This window comes from Lactuca serriola, chromosome 4 (assembly GCF_051521515.1).
Source record: "Lactuca serriola cultivar US96UC23 chromosome 4, Lser_US96UC23_V15, whole genome shotgun sequence".
NCBI classification, from domain to species: Eukaryota; Viridiplantae; Streptophyta; class Magnoliopsida; order Asterales; family Asteraceae; genus Lactuca; species Lactuca serriola.
Genome location: NC_136411.1, coordinates 200,006,504 through 200,012,503, shown reverse-complemented (window position 1 = coordinate 200,012,503; position 6,000 = coordinate 200,006,504). Strand labels below are relative to the sequence as shown.

At 36.3% G+C, this 6,000-nt stretch overlaps 1 pseudogene; it reads right to left on the bottom strand.

Moving 5' to 3' along the window:
- Positions 1–4,117: 4,117 nt before the first annotated feature.
- LOC145099116 (phosphatidylinositol 4-kinase alpha 1 pseudogene) overlaps positions 4,118–6,000 on the bottom strand; it is a 37,651-nt pseudogene continuing 35,768 nt past the window's right edge.

The following is a 6,000-nucleotide window of genomic DNA, read 5'->3' as shown; positions in this document are numbered from 1 at the left end:
ATTAAGACCCAACAAAGTTTTGAAAATTTTTCTCTTGGTGATCTCTACAATATTTTGAAGGCTCATGAAAGTGAGATCAACGAAATAGCTGAAAAAACAAAATGAATTTGGGAGGTCGTCTAGCACTGGTGTCGAAGGTGACAGTTAGAGAAACTAAAGTCGAATCAGCTGAGAATGATGGAGCCGAAGATGAAGGTCTGGTTGTTAATTCTGATGACAAAGCGGTCGATTTTTACTTAAACAATAAATTGAAGAAATTATTCAAGAATCCATTCAATTCGAAGTTTAAAGGAAAAAGTGATTTTAAGGGAAACTCATCAAATTCGAAGGGTATAAGAGAGGAGATGAAGGTGGAGATAAAAGAAAACGAGTCTGAGGTTGTGAAGCCAGAGAAGAAATTGAAAGGTGACTCTGGTTTCGATTACCATTATTGTAATGGTGCGAACCATATGGCAATCGAATGCATGTTAAGGAAGAGAGAAAAGAAGAAACAAAGAGTGAAGGACGAGGCGTATTATATTGAGAGGCTAGAAGAAGTAAGAGCTAAGACGAAAGTGATGTCCTTGGTTGCAAAAGGAAATGGCGAAGGGGATGGAGCATACCAAATCTGGTCATCTGGATAAGACGATGAGGAAATGTGAAACCCCATGCATGGTGATATGTTTGCTGAGTATGAGGAGGAAAGCGCGGAAGAAGAGAAGGTGACTGGCAAATGCTTCGTTACTATTGGTGCTGACAAGTCTCCAATGGCTTCGAAGGTACGTGCTCTTCTCGAATCCTTTGAAATTCCTTTTAGTTCATATGATGTTATCTTGTCGTACTTCGATAATACTTTATCTTGATTTAATGACATGCTTATTTCTGTTAGTAGTGAAGCTGAAAAATCAAAATCTTTACTACTAGAATCTCATAAAAGACTGGAGTCGAAGCGCAGTATAGTAGATCATTTAGAATTGGAGCTTAAAAATGTTATTTGTGATAAGGATGGTTTGAGAATTGACAATTGTATTCTGCTTAAACAAAGAACCATATATTCTAATTCAGCTAAGACTTTATGCTAAGTTGACTGCATTACATCATTCGTCGGATATAAGCAAAGAACATCATAGGAAACTTTTACCTTTCTTGACTTTCGAAAGGGAAAAGATAGATTCGACCACCTGTGACTGTGAGAAAAAGATTTCTGAGTTTGACAAGGTCTTGAATGACTCATATGCATATGGTATTGTTAAGATAGATGAATGTTTAAATGCAAATGATCTGGTTAATATTTTGAAAAATACCTTGACCAAAAACGAATAAATGAAAATTTTACAAAAGACTTAGCATTCGACATCTGACTCTCAAAACAATTTTGCTGATATCGAAGATGATCCTGACAATATTAGTGAAACTGAGGAGGAGGAAACTATTGATTGTTCTCAACTATTTGTCATTAATGTCACTTTAATGGTTAAGGGTAAAAAAATTTGTGATGATTATTTGGTTAAAGTTAACCCTAATCAACCCTCAACATTGAAAGTTCGTGACTATGATCATGTAAGATAGTCAAACAGATAGTGATGATGACGAAAATGTTTCTAGTGAAACAACTATTCTAAGAGTTGTTGTTGATCAAGTGTATGAGGATACATAAACATTCAAAAAGGTAATGAAGGAAAAAGGTCCTCATTATCTTGAATCGAACTCTGTTCTTTATCCAAACTTCAAATATACATATGATATTGTCTTTCCAAATCAAGTGTTTGTTACCTCAGGAAATGGTGACAAAGTTAAACCGGAGATCAAAAAAATTGTTGTTGAAGACAACAAAGCAGTTTCGAAAGAAGGATTTTTCTCAACTCAAAGTACCATAGACAACAATCTTAACAAAATCTCGTCCACTTTTCAAAGGCAAAAAACAAAAAGAATTTGAGAAGTTAAGAAAGATAAAGTCAATGATGACAAACCTTCAAATGAATCAGTTTCTCAAAATACTAAAGCTCAAATGTTTTATGAACAAATTCAAAAGATTTCAAATGATGAAGGAATTTCGATGACTAAAGCAAGGAAAAAGGTTTATTGGCAAAAGGTCGAGTCTCGTAAGAAACAAAAAGTTTTGTTAACAAAATCATCCGAACAGAAAAAGGATGAAAAAGTTAAGAATTCTTCTCAAAATAAGTCTTTTGTTCAGAATAAACCCGCTCAAAAACAAAATGATTTATCCAAAAGTCATTCCAAAGTTCAAAAGCCAAGTTAAAAACCGGTTGTTCAAAAACCAAGAAATGAGAATTTTGTTAAAAACCAACAACAAAGGACTTTTGTTCCTAATCAACAAAATGAAAGGTTTTCACACAATAATTTTCAAAGAAATGGTTTTCCACAAAATAAAAAAAGATTTTTTCCTCAAGTTCAAAATCAAAGAAGATTGTCCAATGCACAACAAGTTTTTAATCGAACAAGTTTCGGTTATAATAAACTTTTTCAAAATCGTTCCTAACCACATGCACAATCGACATTTCCAAAACGAAACTTTAATAAGTTGGAAGTCAGTAGGAAGTGAAAGGAACCTTTCAAACCAAAACAACCTCACTTTCCTAATCCTGTTTCGTAGCAACAAGTTAGAGCTTTGTTTGCCAAAGGTAAATCTGATGTGAAGAATATTAATCATTGGCTCGAAGGAAAAGGAAAACCTTATCAATCTGGGAAGTTTTCTCAAGAGGAAATCCGATATGCTTATGAAAGCTACTTAAATGTATCCCAAACTCGTAGTTCTTCGTCAAGGGAATCAAATCCCTCTGTTTAAAATTGGAAAGAAGTTCTTGAAGCGAAAGTAGAGTCATAACGCGCTATGGTTGGAAAAGGGAAAGTCAATATCGACTCTAAACCATTGAATGATTTCATTTCGATACCGAAGTCTGTGGAAGTTGACTTAATCGATAGTTTGAAATCTAAAGTTCATAATTAGATTTTAGGATCCTCATTTCATAATGCATTCAGCTTTAATAACCAAGGACCCAAAAAGCCTTGGGGACCTAAATTCTTAATTGATTATAGGTGTTGAGTGATGACTAATACGATGAACAGTGGTATATCGATAGGGGTTGCTCTCGCCGCATGACAGGTCAAAAGGAAAATCTGTGAGGTTATAGAAGTTTAGACAATGTTGGTGTTGTGAAGTTTGGGAATAAAAATAAATTCAAAGTTAAAGGTTATGGAAAAGTAACAAATGGAAAGATCACGGTTAATCGAGTGGCATATGTCGAAGGCAATCCCGAGTGATTGAATGTACCCCAAGAATTGATGATAACTAAGAAGTGACTCCGATAGATATTAGCCAACATGATTAATAGAATCAATAGACATATAACAAACACAAATAAGTTAACATCAGTAATGAGATTACAAGAGAAACATCCTCGGAACAATAGGGACGCATATTGACCACACCAGATTTACTTGCACCAAATCAGAAGGGCAGGGAGGAATTAACATTGGTGGCAGAAGAACAGGCTTACTATAGCATATTTCCTTTCATGACTACCAAGGAGAACAAACTGGAGACAAAGAAAACCGAGAGAAATTAGTAATTTTTGAATTAACACATACATTACAATTCAAAGTCCTATAAAGTCAATGACTCATACCTGTGAAATTGGCAATGTGATACCAAAAATTGTGCTGCGTACAAGAAAAAGAAGCCCTAAAATCGTCGGTCGATATCGTGAGGGTGAGTAACAGTGGCAATGGTGAGGCGGATGGTGGAGTTAGTTTTTTGAGGTCCTAAGCATGATACTAAAGGTGGAGAAACCCTAATGCTGATGGATTACTCTGTTCTTCACGATTAATTACTATGAGAGGAGTAACCCTAAATCGATGAAGAAGGAATTCAGAAATAAAAAACCAACATCAATTTTATTTAAGACTACGGGCAAAAAAAATGTTGCGTGCATGTATATTTTGTTTCAGTTTTACTGTTTTAGACAATAAAATAGACGTATATTTAAGAATATTTATAAATAATGAAAAAATTAAGGCATATAATTATATGCCAGTTGTAAATCATTGAACTTTTATTGAAGTCTTTCGTAAACTATATGTGCGTTGTAATTTGTTTGTCATAGAAAGTTTTTTTTTTCTAGTAGTGAGGAAATAGATAAAGATCGAGTCCAACTTCTTCAAATATGTCTTTCAGAAGCGAAATCACTTGTAAAGCAAGTACATCTTGTCTGCAGTCGTCTCCAACCTTGAAAATACAAGCTTGTTGATCATTAGGGTCACCATTTCGATCAGCCACATCAAATGTGATCATAATTGGCACTTTTGCAGTCGACTGTAATGGTATTCCACTATTCACCTGAATACCCTTCACTAGCTTATTAGGAGTTGTAGGTAGATAAAGATCATCCCCATCCAACTGAATCTTTTCCAACTCTCTCGTTATTTCAGCTCTTCTTTCTTCTTTTGGAATAGGATAAAGAACACCCGATATAGACGTCACTTTTTCAAAAAAGTCAATCTCTCTTTAAAATATGTCACGAGCTTTTGTACCGAAACCATCGATGATGTGTTGTCTAACAAGAGGCAGCAGACCCAAAAAGGTGGTAGTCTTTGCTGACACACCTTCTTTCCCCACTTGCTCTGGTGTACATGTCTCTCCCTGTAAATGCCAAATGAAAATATGAGAGAATACATCACTTCTTTAAGCAGCTCTAATCAGGTATCCCTCAACCAATTTCTTATAGTCATATGTTAGAGCTTGAATCAGCTTATAAGCGACACACAATCTCCATAGATAGGAAGTGTATCATTCAGAATATGTATATATCAATCATATAGGTTTACCATATATACCTCCTGTAATCACTCAATTTCCTTGTTGTAAGTTGTCAATAAAAGGGTTAGCCATCTCTGTAAGAAATACACATAATTCAATTACCCATTCTCTAGTACTTTACATGGTGTCAGAGTCACTTACGCTCCTCTGAGCCTTCACGATCCTAAATTCAAGAAATTATCAACAAATCCCTAACCATGACTACCATTGTCGAAATTACCACTCATACACACTTCCCCATCAAACTTACTTCAACCAATTTCCCTGTTTGGAGAAAACAGGTCCTCTCCACACTCATCGGCCTTGATCTTGACAAATTTGTCAAAGATGGAACAGAGACACCACCATAAAAAAATCGAAAATAAACCAAATCCTCTGTATCAACAATGATATCGCCAAGATCAAATCCTACTTGGTGCTCTCCATGGCAGTTGTTCTGAAACCATTCAACCAATTGTATCTTCTGCAGAGACATCCAGTGATGCCTTCAAATGCCTCACTAAGAGTTATGCAAGTGTCTCTCGATCTCGTATCATCTCTCTGAAATCGAAAATTGCACAGAACCGAAAGGTTCTAAATCCATGGCATAACTCCTTCATGAGATGAAAGCTATTTCGGATGAACTTGCCCTAGCCCAGTCACCGGTCACTGAAGAAGACCTAATTGTGCATATCCTCACTCAATTAGGTGAAGATTACAAGCACATCACCGCTGTCCTCAAAGTGCGAGACACACCGCTTACCTTCTCGGATCTATTTGCAAAATTAATCGACTATGAAAGATCTCTCCAGGAACAAATCGCAACACCTACAATCGTTACTGTAAACTATACCCACAAGAAAACTGCATGACCCCCTGGACATGACTCACGCAATAATGCACGACCCAACACCTTTGGGCCACGAAACCCCAGATCATCAAACACTGGGCCCCACTTTAGCAATAACCGTAACTACATGTTTTGTCAATATTGTTCTATTGCAGGTTACGAAACAAAAGAATGCAGGAAATTGGCTAGGTTTCTCAAAGAAAACAACATCACTATTGCCCAGACATCCCAGCCGTCTCCAACCATAAACCACCCAGTAGCTACTCCGGCTTCCACAACCCCACCTTGGATGTTTGACAGTGGTGCATCCCATCACATAGCATCCGACTGGTCCTCATTGCACACTCTATCAGAC